The sequence below is a fragment of the Rutidosis leptorrhynchoides genome, chromosome 3 (assembly GCF_046630445.1).
Source record: "Rutidosis leptorrhynchoides isolate AG116_Rl617_1_P2 chromosome 3, CSIRO_AGI_Rlap_v1, whole genome shotgun sequence".
In the NCBI taxonomy this organism is placed as follows: domain Eukaryota; kingdom Viridiplantae; phylum Streptophyta; class Magnoliopsida; order Asterales; family Asteraceae; genus Rutidosis; species Rutidosis leptorrhynchoides.
In genome coordinates this window covers 577,634,008-577,650,957 of record NC_092335.1, presented here as the reverse complement: position 1 = coordinate 577,650,957, position 16,950 = coordinate 577,634,008, and the positions used below count along the sequence as shown (strand labels likewise).

At 32.2% G+C, this 16,950-nt stretch overlaps 1 non-coding gene across 1 annotated transcript; it reads left to right on the top strand.

The window, feature by feature from the left end:
* Window positions 1–1,290: 1,290 nt before the first annotated feature.
* On the top strand, window positions 1,291–1,397 carry LOC139903260 (small nucleolar RNA R71). The gene has a single exon (XR_011778094.1). It is a non-coding gene; the product is annotated as a small nucleolar RNA R71 (small nucleolar RNA).
* Window positions 1,398–16,950: the final 15,553 nt, after the last annotated feature.

Genomic DNA, 16,950 nt, shown 5'->3' with positions numbered 1-16,950 from the left:
TATTGAACTAAGACTATCTAGAAAATATGGAATTGTGAAACTTCCTGGATCTGATAATTTTTCTGTGTCTTATTCAAAAGTACTGCAGAACAATTAGCATTCATTGTAACAGCCGAAAGTTCCTCCGTTTTCTTTCTATTTATGATTAGATCTTTTAGAAATTTAGCGTATCTTGGCATTCCTGAAATCACATCAATGAAAGGAAGATTGACATTTATTTGTTTAAACATATCCAAAAATTTGGATTGCTCGACTTCAAGTCTTTCTTTTCTCATTTTACTCGGATATGGGAGTGGTGGTTGGTATGGTTTAACATAAGGTTTCGCCTTAACTGTGTTATCTTCATTAACCTTTTCAACTACCGGTTCTTTTTCCTTCTCTTGCTCAAGCTATGGTGCATGTGTAGTAGAAATAGTGTCATCAGAAATTACATGCATTTCAGGTGATTTAAGCATAATACCACTTCTTGTGGTAATGGCTTTAGCTGTTTCATTTCGGGGTTAGCATTTGTATCGCTAGGTAGACTCTCCGGTTTTTTTTTCTTCAATTAACCTTACTAGGTTACTTACTTCTTGTTCCAGATTTTGGATGGAAGCTTGTTGATTTCTAAATGCTTGAGCATTTTGTTCATTAGTTTGTTTCTGAGATGTAAATAACTGGTTTTGAGATTCTATTAGCTTTGCCATCATTTCATCTAGGTTTGTCTTTTTTTCATCGGTTTGTGGTGGTTTATTAAAATAACTAGGTCTTTGCTGATTGTAAGCATTGTTTGATACTTGTTGATTACTAGGACCTTGTTGGTTATTTTGCTGAGCATTTTGATTGTACGGAATGTTTTGATTTCGATTGTAGTTTGGCCTTGGCTGTTGATAATTATTTTGATAATTATTTCCTGGCCTTTGGTTCATGTATGAAACATTCTCTCTTTGTTCCATAGTTTGTTCAACACTGAGACAATCTTTTGTCAAATATGGTCCTCCACACTGCTCACAACTAATTTGTATTGCGTGAATATCTTTAGTCATCTTTTCCATTCGTCTCTCGAAAGCATCTAACTTTGCGAAAATGGAATCAAAGTCATGGCTAGAATCGGCTCTAGCCGCTTTAGATGAATGAAAGATATCTTTTTCCTGGTGCCACTCATGTGAGTGGGATGCTATGTTATCAATAATTTTGTGAGCTTCGGTTGCGGTTTTCTTCATAATGAAACCAACAGCTGCTGTGTCGATGTCTTTTCGTGTAGCGACGTCGACTCCTTTGTAAAATATTTGAACTATTTGATAAGTATCTAGACCGTGTTGAGGACAACCTCTTAACATTTTTCCGAATCTTGTCCATGCCTCATATAGCGTTTCATTTGGCTTTTGTGCCAACGTGGAAATTTCTACTTAAAGTCTCACGACTTTAGATGCCGGAAAGAATCTTTTAAGAAATTTCTCAACTAAAACATCCCATGAATCAATCGCTCCTTCGGGTAGCGATTCTAACCAATCTCTGGCTTCCCCCTTTAAAGTCCAGGGGAACAACATGAGATAAATAGTTTCATCCTCAACTTCTTGGATCTTAAATAGATTATAAATCCTACTAAAAGTTAGAAGAGGTTTGTTTGGATCTTCTTTTGCTGTACCACCGAATTGGCATTGATTAGTGATCATGTGTAGGATTTGTACTTTGATTTCAAAATCTGGTGCATTAACATCTGGTTGATTAATGGCATGACCTTGGACCGTGCGTGTGAATCACTAGAAGATTCTGATTTAACGGTTTCTTCTTCGATAATCTCCGAATGATTAATTTGTGATTCAGGAGGAATAATTAGTGGTTCAGGATCTCTGAATTGTCCTTGAATATCCTCCGGGTCCTCAATTGTGAAGTCGGTTTCAAAATTTGGATTATCGGAAATTTGAGTTGGAGTACTTGTTCGACTAGATGATGATTCTAAAGAAAAATCAATGGCGACAATATTAGCTAAAAGTCTTGATCGAGTTACAGGTGGTGAACATATGAAAGGTGGTGAACGTTTTGATCGGTGCATTCACTGAATATCCTATAAGTTATAAAGATAAAAATTATATAAGTTATCAAATTAATAGACTTTTCTGATTTTGACCACGTTTCGAATAGCCAATAGATGCAGCAGGGAGCCAGGACCCTTTAAATCAGAAGCCCACAGCTCGCCACTAACAAATCCAACTATTACTACGAATCAGAAAATTTTGGATGTCTATCAATTTAACCGCTTAAAATAATTTTTCGTCGAAATTTAAAGAAGATAAAAATCTATGTCCTAAAAACTAGAGCGTAGAAATGAAAAAGAAAAAGTGCGTCGAGAAAAAAAAGTCGAAAAACAATAATAAGAAAGAAAAACGTCGAAACTTAAAAGTCTAAAAACTAAAAATTAAAACTTGCGTCTAAAGGTATTAAAGCTTAAAAGGAATTCTAAATCCAAAATGGCAATTACTTAAATGTACTAAAATTTATAAATTGCGTCGCAAAATTCTAAAGCGCCTAAATCTTAATCTAAAGAAAAAGCACTTAAGGGATTTTACAGCAAAGCCTAAAAATCTAGAAATATAAAATAACTACGGCAAAAACTAAGTTAAAACTAATTTCGAAAGATAAATATACAAATTACAAATTAAACGTTTAAAAAGATACAATTAATAAAAAGATACAAAAAATGATAAAATTACTTATTTTTATAAAATATTATTTTTATATTATTATTTTATAAAAGTATTAATTTTATAATTATAAAAACTTAATTAAAACTTAAAAATAAAATTTAATTAAAACTAAAACTAAATATTAAATAAATAAACCCTAATTACTAATTAATTAATTAATAATAATAATTAAAACCTAACCCTAATTCGACAGTCTAAGGTACCAGACCTGTCAAATCACCTCATGCGGTCGCATGAGGTTTCTTTGATCTGTCCATGTGATCGCATGGCTTCGGATACCAGGCCAGTTCTTGGGCTGCTACAGTACCAGACCCGATTACTTATTTATTTATTTATTTTTTTAGTTTAAATTTTCTAATTTTAATCTTATAGAAAATAAAATTTAAATAAAACTTATATTTTTTTAAAAAAAATTACTTATTAGTTTTTATAACTTTTAACAAAAGTAATATAAACTTTTTAATTTAAATACTTAAATATATATATATATATATATATATATATATATATATATATATATATATATATATATATATATATATATATATATATATATATATATTTTATGTTTTTATATTTTTATGTTTAAAACTTATTATATTTTACAAAAATAGCTTAAAAACTAAATTTTTTTTATATAGCGTTTCGCTTTGGCTTCCCCGGCAGCGGCGCCAAAAATACTTGATGTGTGCGAGGTGTACGTGAAATATTATTATATTTTACTACGAAATATTATTAAATATGATACAATTTTACACAAGTTATTTATTTATTTATTGAATGGATATACCTAAACCTTGCTACAACATTTATAGGCAGTGTACCTAATCGTAGAGTAGTGTAGTTTTTAGTAAGTCTGTTTCGTTCCACAGGGAGCAGCTGAGTTTAACACTATATTTATCACAACTATATTTGTATAAATATATATATATATATATATATATATATATATATATATATATATATATATATATATATATATATATATATATATATATATATATATATATATATATATATATATATATATATATATATATATATATATATATATATATATATATAAGTAGTATTATTATTATAAGTAGTATTAGTATTATTATTATAAAAGGGGGGAAGGGGGGGGGGGGGTTTACCGTTTAATGACCAGTTTGTCGATTTTAAGTCTTATATCACAGTCAAAACCTAATGCAAAATTATTAAATATAAATATAACTTATTTTAAAGCGTAAAGTAAATGACGATAATTAAAAGTGCGATAATTTAAAGTACGATAAATAAAATGACAGAAAATAAAAGTGCGATAAGATATAAAATAAAGGAATTATGCTTATTTAAACTTTCGTAATCATGATGTTCGATGTGTTGATTTTAATTTATTACCATGGGTTAATTGTCCTTTGTCCTAGATTATTTGATAAGTCCATCTGGTTTTGTCCATAATAGCCCATCAGTCATAATTATAAAGTGCGAGGGTCTTCGCCAAATTAACCTTATACCCGAAGTTAAATATTCTAACTAATTGGGGATTTAAACCGTAATAAGGTCTTAATACTTTGTTTAATGATTACACCAGGTTATCACTTTATTAACAATTACACCAATTACCCTTGAATGTAATCCACCCCTGTTTCAATGAGTCCATTTACTATTAATCCATCCCCGTGTCCGGTCAAATGAACAATTATTAGTATTTATAGATATCCCGCCTACCGTACCCAGTTAAGCGTACGTGGTTACATATAAATACGTCAAGTTGTAATCTCTATATTAAATTAATAAGATATCATTTAGTTAATTAAATATAAAGCCCATTAATTGCCCATAGTCCAATTTCCACAAGTGTCGGTCTTTTGTCCAAACCCCAATTATGGTTCAAAGCCCAATAACCCAGTCTTAATATTTAGTCCGACATCACGATTACTTCGGCTTAAATAAACATAATAATAACTTAGCTACGAGACATTAATTTAAAAAGGTTGAACATAACTTACAATGAGTATTTATCGCGTAGTGTTACACTGATAGAATTTTGACTTACAAACTTAAAACATTCGCTACTATAACCTTATTATTATTAACTTAGTATTAAAATTATAATTATTAAATATAAATATAAATATATATTGAGAAAGTGAGAGATCAGATTGAATAATGTGTAATTAAAACGTCGAATTCGCCGGCTATTTATAGCTCCTGACCTGCCTTTTTGGCCCATGCGATCGCATGAGAATAAGGCTTCCAGGCCATGCGATCACATTGCCATCCTGTCCAGCTCCAAATGATTCCAAAACGTGGGCTGCTGCGATTTATTTAATATATAATATATATAATTTTATATAATTATATATATATTATATTATATTCTTGTGCAATGTTGACTTGTAATTTTAGGTCTGTTGCGTTGCGCGTTGATAGTTGGTTTAGGACTCGGTTTCGAATTTTCGAACATCCTTTCGTACGCTTAGATATCTTGTACATTGCGTTTCACGGCTTGTACTCTTGTAATTTTTAGACATTTCTCAACAAAAATTGAACCACTTGGATTGTATCTTGTACATTTGAGCTTTTTGGTCATTTGCGTCTTCAAATCGTCGAATCTGTCTTTTATCTTCACCTTTTATTATTTAAACGAATATCACTTGTAAATAGAACAATTGCAACTAAAAGCTTGTCTTTCTTGAAGGATAATGCTATGAAATATATGTTCGTTTTTAGCATTATCAGTCTTCATTCACAGCACTCCTTGCTGTGTCTTCAGTACCAGCTGACTGATTAGTATCAGCTGGCACGGCTGCCACAATATCTTCATCAGCTGCCTCAAATAGGGGTCCTTTCCTTAAGGGTTGGTTGTCCCTAGGAGAATATTTTACCCTTTATTTATCGATAGGCATGGGTTCAGCTGATGGTTCTTGTGTTGATACTGGTTCTTGTGAAGGCAGGTAAAGAACAATTGCTAAGTGCTTCCCCTCAGCAGTAGACACATCAGTCTCTGCTGGTTCATCATCATCATCATCATCAAGGTTGATGATATCTGCTGGCTGTGAGTGTGTAGCTGACTGAGCAGTAGATGAAGATAGAGAGGATTGGCTGGTTTCTAATATAGCATCAAGCCACTTCATGAATACATCAGCTCTAACTCCTCCAGACTCAGTTGAAGCCAAGTAATCTTTCATCTCTTCAGGAGTCATCTTCTTAATTCTATCTGCTCGCTCAGCATACAACTTTACTTTTTTTCTATCATATTTTACCATGAACTTAGCATTTCTTTTCAAAGTAGCCCTTTTGTGTTCATCAATGCTGAGCAGTTCATCATGAATTTCACGCTTTTTAGGAGTGAGGGATCGTATGTGCTCAATTTTATGTCGTTACAGAGTAGCATAGGCCTCAAATTTGGCATTGAAAGCAGCATCTAGTTCCTGCTGTCTCTTCTGATGTCTCTCCATTTTTCTTTTCATTTTTCTTTCAATAGTTTGAGAAACAACAAAAGATTCAGCAACAGCCAGTTCAGAAACATTACTGGGCTTACTGCCAGAACCAATATCATCCACAGATGTAGCAGACATACTGGGTTGAGATTCACCAGCAGTCTTGACACCTACTTCAGTATGAGCGTTTTTGGGCTTAGTGCCAGAGCCTTAACCAGTACCATTATCACCATCTCTCCTTTTATGCTTTGGAGCCTTCTCATGCTCATGCTCCCCCTCAGTTTGTTTTCTCATTTTATGTTTTTTAGATTTCTTCTCCCCCTTTTTGTCATCAGCAGGGGCAAAAATATGAGCTGGGGAGACTTGTTCATCAAGGTCATTATCGGACTCAGGAACAGAATAAGCAAATCTGTTCTAGTCAGCATCAGCAGGAGATAGATGGACACCAGGATCCACACCATATTGTCTGAGGCGTAGGTTTGAAGATCTGACTTCATTCCTTGCAACACCCATAGCCATTTGCTGGACATCAGCCCTAACATCATCTTGAAGAGCAGCCATTCGTTGCATTACCTCCACCATTTGAACATAAGCAGAGGCAGGAACCATGTTAGCCATTTGCTGTTCCTGCAAATCTAATCCCTCTTCCAATACCCTATTATCCTCATTAAGATAAAGAATCCTGTGATTAGTAGCATCAAGATCAGCTTGAAGACAGACAACATGATCAACATACTCATTATGAGAGATGATTCGCCTTTTAAGATCCTCCTCCTCTTCATGGTGTTTGACATGCCTTCCACTGCTAGATCAACAAAAGCACACACCTGTTTGAACTAGTTTTCAATAGTGGATGTTGTAACATCCCCAGCTCTGCGAATTGCTACAGTCATGCGATCAATAATAGTTTGGCGGATGGATCGCTGGATGTCTGGTGTGATTCTGGCTACAGTGCGATAGACAGCCAGAGTGGAGATAGCAGCCACCTCAGTAGGATCAAAACTACTGGTTGAGGGGCAAACACTAGCAGCTACAATTGGAGTACCTTCGTAGGGTGGTGGAAGGTCAGAATCTGACTCATCACCATGATCACCATCATTTTTACCTTCACCTGAAGGTTTAGAACCACTGTTATCCTTAACAGCATCATCATTATCAACATCATCATCGAGATCCACTAGTTTTTCTTTGGAGCCAGTCACATTATCATGAATGACTGGCTCTTCCTTACCAGTACCTTTATCAGCATCACCATCAGATGAAGAATATGATGAGGAAGAAGCTGATGAATCAGAAGGTACTGGCGAATCAGGAATTTTCTGCATGATGTACTTACCAGTAGCAGGATCTCGGATGAACTTGAGAGGCCTCCATATACCAGGCCATTTTGAAGCAGCAGGAGCCATACCAAAGAAATGGTAGTATGGCTGCTCATTAACTTGTTGTAAAGTGGCCAACCTCTCATATACCTCTTCTCTTGCTGGGAAATCAAGCCGAGATAATAGTTCAGTCAGCTCCTCTCTGGGTAACTTGCTGGCTGATACTAAGGCACTTTGAGGATCAATAGTCAGCTGATCTACTAGCAAGGCAACTCTGAGGGTGATAGAAGCTACCCGATAAATGAAGTTGGGCACAAATTCATCTGGATCTGGTACCTGGCACACATATGGTTTCTTCTCAGCAGAAGCAGAAGCCTGAGTAGAATTTGTTGTAGTAGCAGTGGAGGTATCAGTATCCAAAGTGGGTTTAGTAGAACCAGTGACATGTGCGGAATGGGCAGCATTTGCTGCAATAAGCTCATCAGTAAGCACCACGTCATCCTGGTCACCACCTATAGTAATTTCCTCAGGAGCAACAGCTGGAGGAGTAACAGTGGTAGAACCAGTAACATCCAGATCAAGAACCTCCTTAACAATATTATCAATGACCTTTTTAAGTGCAGGAGGAGGTTCCATTATCATCTCATCAACCACCTCAGAATCAGTAGTTGAAGCAGCAATACCGGAGACAATAGGAGGAGTAGCAGATATATCAGCAGTAGCTAACTCCTCATTAACATTAGGTGCAGTGGAACCAGTAGCCACAACATCTCCAATATTACCAATAGTAGTAGAGGCAACAGTACTAGCATCATCACCACCAGTAGACAAATCAGTAGCACCAACACCAGTAGCAGAAATAGAGAGCACATCAGTAGAACCAATAACATTCTTTTCTTGCTCCCCCTCTACCTGTTCATCTACCCTGCTTAACACTGAAACAAAAGAACATTTTATGTTAACAACTGTGGAACCAAATAAGTTTGACTCCACAATTGCATCTGTGGTTGGTCTCTGGTGAAGTGTCCCGTTCATATTGATTATAAACGTTCCATATTAATTGATTTCGTCGCGAGGTTTTGACCTCTATATGAGACGTTTTTCAAAGACTGCATTCATTTTTAAAACAACCATAACCTTTATTTTATCTATAAAGTTTTAAAAAGCATTACGTAGATTATCAAATAATGATAATCTAAAATATACCGTTTACACACGACCATTACATAATGGTTTACAATAAGAATATATTACATTAAAAATAAGTTTCTTGAATGCAGTTTTTACATAATATCATACAAGCATGGACTCCAAATCTTGTCCTTATTTTAGTATGCAATAGCGGAAGCTCTTAATAATCACCTGAGAATAAACATGCTTAAAATGTCAACAAAAATGTTGGTGAGTTATAGGTTTAACCTATATATTATCAAATCATAATAATAGACCACAAGATTTCATATTTCAATATACATCCCATACATAGAGATAAAAATCATTCATATGGTGAACACCTGGTAACCGACATTAACAAGATGCATATAAGAATATCCCCTATCATTCCGGAAAATCCTTCGAACATGATAAAAACAACATCGAAGTACTAAAGTATCCGGTACTTTGGATGGGGTTCGTTAGGCCCAATAGATCTATCTTTAGGATTCGCGTCAATTAGTAGATCGGTTTACTAATTCTTAGGTTACCAAGCAAAAGGGGCATATTCGGCTTCGATCATTCACTCATATAATGTAGTTTCATTTACTTGTGTCTATTTCGTAAAATATTTATAAAACTGCATGTATTCTCATCCCAAAATATTAGATTTTAAAAGTGGGACTATAACTCACTTTCACAGATTTTTACTTCGTCGGGAAGTAAGACTTGGCCACTAGTCGATTCACGAACCTATACAAATATGTACATATATATCAAAGTATGATCAAAAATATATTTACAACATTTTTTATTACGTTTTAATGATTTGAGTTTGTTAAGTCAGCAGTCCTCGTTAGTAACCTACAGCTAGTTGTCCACAGTTAGATGTACAGAAATAAATAAATATAAATGATCTTGGATCAATCCACGACCCAGTGAATACAAGCCTCAGGCTAGACCACAACTCAAACTATATATATTATTTTGGAATCAACCTCAACCCTGTATAGCTAACTCCAACATTACTGCATATAGAGTGTCTATGGTTGTTGCAAAATATATTATATAGATGGGTCGATATGATATGTCAAAACATTGTATACGTGTCTATGGTATCCCAAGATTACATAATATATATTAGAATACATGAATAATACAATATAAGTTAGCTAGGATATGATTTGTATAGAATTGTTACAATATTTCCCGTAGCTACAACAATCAAAAATATCCAATCTTGTTTTACCCATAACTTCTTCGTTTTAAATCCGTTTTGAGTGAATCAAATTGCTATGGTTTCATATTGAACTCTATTTTATGAATCTAAATAGAAAAAGTATAGGTTTATAGTCGGAAATATAAGTTACAAGTCCTTTTTGTAAGAGGTAGTCATTTTAGTCGAAAGAACGACGTCTTGATGACCATTTTGAAAAACATACTTCCACTTTGAGTTTAACCATGATTTGTGGATATAGTTTCATGTTCATAAGAAAAATCATTTTCCCAGAAGAACAACTTTTAAATCAAAGTTTATCATACTTTTTAATTATCAAACCCAAAACAGCCCGCGGTGTTACTACGACGGCGTATATCCGGTTTTACGGTGTTTTTCGTGTTTCCAGGTTTTAAATCATTAAGTTAGCATATCATATAGATATAGAACATGTGTTTAGTTGATTTTAAAAGTCAAGTTAGAAGGATTAACTTTTTTTGCGAACAAGTTTAGAATTAACTAAACTGTGTTCTAGTGATTACGAGTTTAAACCTTCGAATAAGATAGTTTTATATATATGAATCGAATGATGTTACGAACATCATTACTACCTTAAGTTTAGTAGGTAAACCTACTGGAAGTGACAAGAAATGATCTAGGTTCAAAGGATCTTGGATGGCTTGAAAGTTCTTGAAGTAGGATCATGACACAAAAACAAGTTCAAGTAAGATTTTTACTCGAATTAAGATAGTTTATAGTTATAGAAATTGAATCAAAGTTTGAATATGAATATTACCTTGAATAAGAAAGATAACCTACTGTAAATAACAAAGGTTTCTTGATCTTAGATGATTACTTGGAATGGATTAGAAAGCTTGGATGTAAACTAGTAAACTTGAAAGGATTTTCGAAGTGTTCTTTCTAAGATGATTATAGCTTGATTCTTGAAGTAATTTTTGATGAAGATGATTATTAGCTACTGGAAAATTTTGTTCATAAGAGAGTGTGTGTGTGTGTGTTGAGAGAGAATTAGAAAGAGAATTGGAAGTGAAATGGAGTGAATGATGAGTGGTAAGTGGTGATTGGTGAGTGGGGTTAAAAGGAGTTCTAGTTAGTTGACTAGTTCATGGTAGAAGTTAAAATTGATTAGTCATGCATGACATAATCAAGAGTAGAATCCCATGCTAGTTCCTATTGGTATATATCCACAGTAAGTACGTCTAGAAGCTGTGTATAATACGGGTATGAATACGACTAGAATTCTTGATGGAAAAAGAATGGGAATGTAACTGTACCCATTTTCGTTAAGTATGAGTGTTTTGATATATGTCTTGAAGTCTTCCAAAAGTATATTAATACATCTAAATACACTACATGTATATACATTTTAACCGAGTCGTTAAGTCATCGTTAGTCGTTACATGTAAGTGTTGTTTTGAAACCTTTAAGTTAACGATCTCATTTAATGTTGTTAACCCATTGTTTATTATATCTAATGAGATGTTAAATTATTATCTTATCATGATATTATGATATATTAATATATCTTAATATGATATATATACATTTAAATGTCGTTACAACGATAATCGTTACATATATGTCTCGTTTCAAAATCCTTAAGTTAGTAGTCTTGTTTTTACATATGTAGTTCATTGTTAACATACTTAATGATATATATAATTATCATTTTATCATGTTAAATATAGTGTAACAATATATTAATATGATACATATGTATTTAGTAAGACGTTGTAATAACGATAATCGTTATATATATCGTTTCGAGTTTCTTAACTTAGTAGTCGCATTTTTTATGTATATAACTCATTTTTCATATACTTATGGCGATACTTACTTATCATAATCTCATGTTAACTATATGTATATTCATATATATATCGTCATGTCGTTTTTACAAGTTTTAACGTTCGTGAATCGCCGGTCAACTTGGGTGGTCAATTGTCTACATGAAACTCATTTCAAATAATCAAGTCTTAAAAATTTGATTGCTTAACATGTTGGAAACACTTAATCATGTAAAAATCAATTTCATTTAATATATATAAACATGGAAAAGTTCGGGTCACTACAGTACCTACCCGTTAAATAAATTTCGTCCCGAAATTTTAAGCAGTTGGAGGTGTTCTCGTATCTTCTGGAAATAAGTGCGGGTATTTCTTCTTCATCTAATCTTCTCATTCCCATGTGAACTCGGGTCCTCTATGATCATTCCATCGAACCTTAACAATTGGTATTTTGTTTTGCTTAAGTCTTTTAACCTCACGATCCATTATTTCGACGGGTTCTTCGATGAATTGAAGTTTTTCGTTAATTTGGATTTTGTCTAACGGAATACTGAGATCTTCTTTAGGAAAACATTTCTTCAAATTCGAGACATGGAAAGTGTTATGTACAGCCGCAAGTTGTTGAGGTAACTCAAGTCTGTAAGCTACTGGTCCGACACGCTCAATAATCTTGAATGGTCCAATATACCTTGGATTTAATTTCCTTCGCTTACCAAATCGAACAATGCCTTTCCAAGGTGCAACCTTAAGCATGACCATCTCTCCAATTTCAAATTCTATATCTTTTCTTTTAATGTCGGCGTAGCTCTTTTGTCGACTTTGGGTGGTTTTCAACCGTTGTTGAATTTGTATAATCTTCTCGGTAGTTTCTTGTATTATCTCCGGACCCGTAATCTGTCTATCCCCTACTTCACTCTGTGACGACCTGGAAATTTCCGACTAAATTTAAACTTTATCTTTATATTATTCTGACACGATAAGCAATGTTTGTTAAGTTAAATCTCAAGGATTTTAAACTATGTTTATACATTCATTTAAACCTCGACCAAATTCCAATGATTCACGAACCATTAAATGAACATATATGAATATGTATGTATATGTGTATATGTTATAAATTGAAAATGTCAACAAAGTATTTAAAAGTATAATGCTTTATATGAACGTATTTGTTTCAATATGATTATCGACTAAATTAAAAAAATATATATTAAATGATTGAATTATCAGAAACATTGAATTATGATTACAAGTCTCTGTTGAGAGGTCCACTATGATTTGAGAAATCTATTCCTCTTAACGATATTCGAAATAATTTGTAAAGCTATTTATAAATAAAAATAAAAAGTGTCATTTACGAAAGTTAGACAAAAGCTAGTGGAGAACTGGTTTCCATAATATTCTATTAATCTATTTTCAAACGTACAAAAACGTTTTCAGTTTAAAAAGAACTTTATTATTAAAACGTATATAACTTTTATAAATATCTAGAATCACTTTTGACAACTCATTACTTAACCAGTATAATAAATATAACGATATTTATATTTTATTTCATTAAATATATAAAACGATTTAAATTAATATTATATATATTTATACACGTATTATACATACATAGTTTTTATACTTTTACTATACTTTAACTTTACCCTTACTTTACTCTTACTTTACTTTAACTTTAATAATTCACTTTAATAATTCATACTTTAATAATTCACTTTAATAATTCATACTTTAATAATTCACTTTAATAATTCATACTTTAATAATTCACTTTAATAATTCATACTTTAATAATTCACTTTAATAATTCATACTTTAATAATTCACTTTAATAATTCATACTTTAATAATTCACTTTAATAATTCAAAAATCTATTATAAATAGAATTCAATAGGTTTTATTATTTCATAGAAACTTGAAAATATATTTCTCTAAACTCTCTCAATCGATTTACATATATATATATATATATATATATATATATATATATATATATATATATATATATATATATATATATATATATATATATATATATATATATATATATATTTGCTCTATATTATTTCAAGATATTATTAGTATACATAAAATATTACGATGGAGTGATGTCCGAGTGATTTCAAAATAGTTTTTTGAATGAGTCGAAGCTAAGGAAATTATGGGTTATAGCTATGGAGGTGATGGGTATGGTTCATGGGTATGCTCGTGAGGTCAATCTTGTGTTTATTATCTCCGTTGCGTCTACGTACTTTAATGCAATATTGAATCTCAATATTGATACGTGAGCACTCATAACTTAACTTTTATATATCAATAGTGTATCCCTGACTAGTGCTCGAGTATATAGGATTATGCATGCTTGTACATTCGATATTGTCCTTAGATAGGTTTGTTGAATCCTGGATTAGATACATATGCTACTGAGATAGGGTATATGATATGCATGTCATTGGAAAGCTAGCGAAAAATTAAGAACTTTTCATTTAGATATCGAATGGTTTCGATGAACGGATTTGAAGTTATAGTCAACTAAATTTTAGTATTATTGTTAAAATGATTATTATTACTATCGTCGTTATTATTTTAATAGAGATATCATTGTTATTATAAAATATCATTATTACTATTATGTTAGTATTATCATTTTATCATAATAACGTTTTTAGTAAATATAAATATTGTTATTTTTTTATAGAATAATAATAATTATTATTACAAAATAATACAACTTTTACTTATTATTATTATGATCAATATTATTTTATCAAATAAATAGGGGATACAAAGATATTTTTCACCACGCGTAATATAATTACATTAATAATACTTACCACTATAGTTTTAAGATATTAAGTGAACTTTATAAATTTTACTACTTAAGATATATAAAAGTATATTTTATCATATATAAATGTTAATATAAATTTTTATTAATAAATGACTTTTATTATTATAAAATCTAATAAATATATTTAAACATATAAAACGACTATAGTTAAGTTATATAATAAACACGTATAAATTTTAGAAGTCATTTTGGGTCACGTTGACTTTTGTTGACTTTTGCATATTAGTCTCGAGCATTAGGATTGTGGTACACTATGACTTGACCAAAAATTGTTAGACAAATATTGACCAACATATAAATATATATAATTAATATAGGTTCGTGAATCCGAGGCCAACCTTGCACTTGTTAAATGACGTTATATGTATTTTTACTACGAAATACAGTATGGTGAGTTTCATTTGCTCCCTTTTATATATATTTTTGGGACTGAGAATACATGCGCTGTTTTTTATAAATGTTTTACGAAATAGGCACAAGTACTAAAACTAATTCTACGTGGGTTTAAACCAGAAATATACCCTTAGCTTGGTAACATTAAACTACTTGTCTATGTACGGTAGGCGCGAATCCTAAAGATAGATCTATTGGGCCTGACAAACCCCATCCTGACTATGGGATGCTTTAGTACTTCGAGGTTATTTTAAACACACCTGATCTGGTGTACTTCAGAGGGTAAAACATGAACGTTAAGGCTTGTTACCGGGTGCCTACAACTTATAGAATACTTTTATACACTTGCGAGTGTACATATATTTATAAACGAAAATCTTGTAGTCTATTAATATATTGAAATGATTGTTATGATAAACCTATGAACACACCAACCTTTTGGTTGACACTTTAAAGCATGTTTATTCTCAGGTATTAAAGAAATCTTCCGCTGTGCATTAGCTCATTTTAAGGATATTACTTGGAGTCATTCATGGTATATTTTGAAAGACGTTGCATTCGAGTCATTGAGTTCATCAAGATTATTATTATGTCAATTATAGTTGGATGTATTATGAAATGGTGTGCATGCCGTCAACTTTCGTTGTAAAGAAAGTTTGTCTTTTAAAAACGAATGCAATGTTTGTAAAATGTATCATATAGAGGTCAAATACCTCGCGATGTAATCAACTATTGTGAATCGTTTATAATGTATATGAACGGGTCCTTTCAGTTGGTATCAGAGCGGTGGTCTTAGCGAACCAGGTCTGCATTAGTGTGTCTAACTGATAGTCGTTAGGATGCATTAATGAGCCTGGACTTCGACCGTGTCTGCATGTCAAAAGTTTTGCTTATCATTTTTGTCGGAAATTGCCTGCTTATCATTCTTAGTCTAGACACGTCTTACTGCATTGATTGCATGAATAGTGTATAGACAAAATTCATATCTTAGCGTATCTGCTAATCCATATCTTAGCGTATCTGTTACTGTAAACTTTGTCTGACATATCCCGTAATTTCCTCCGTAATCTACGAAATCTTTTGCGCTATATATATAGATATTCTATGTAATTAGAATACCACCCGATAGCCGAAAAACCATTTCATATCGAAAAATTCTTTATTCAATTGAACGAAATGGAATTTGTCATTAGTTCAAGTCCCTCGAATTCCGATATGGAATCCCACTCAAGCTCCGAAAGCAGTGTGACCGGTATGGATCAACCAATTAGCCATCATCTATTATGAATGAATTGGGGATAGGTTCGTAGCCTCCTCAATAATTGGAGACAAGAAAAAGGTGATCCCTTCCATCCACCACATTGCCCTCTTGGCGATGAACCTGAAGCACTTACCGGCGAACCGGTCCGAAACACCATTTTCTCTCTCATTTTCAGAGTATCTCGTCACGATTATATACTACATCAAATTCTAGATTTTATTTATCCGCTCGTCCGAACCGACAATCACCCCGGTGTAATAGAAGAAGTCAACGAGCTTCGCGCTCGAGTAGCGGCTTTAGAGAATATGGTGCAAGGGTTACAAACACCAACAAATAACGAAGTATTAATTCATAATTTCAATTTTATTGAATAAATACTCCGTAAAAGTTATGTAATTTCTAAAGTCTTTAGGGATTATTCAGTTCTAGTTTCAACCGTAAATCAAATGAGTTTAATTTAATATTAACTCATTAAATCTATGTTACATCTGAAGAAAATATGCACATATATATTTTCATAAAGACTGTAATAAAATTCTGTTGTACAAAATATTAATTGTGAAATTTTTTTTAACGGGTAGGTAATACCCGAGAGATATATAAATTCACAATTAATATATTACATCTTTCGAATCTGATTAAGCAAATCATCAACTATACTCCCAAAACCTCACAACAATATACATTCTTGTATAGAAATCAAAACAACCATTCTCACCCAAATTTGATTACGCATTCTGATTTTGACAAATCAAAATCCAAGTCATGATTTAACAGAAGACATCACTCTTAGATTCCTACATCTTTCAAAGCTATACTTTGACTTCA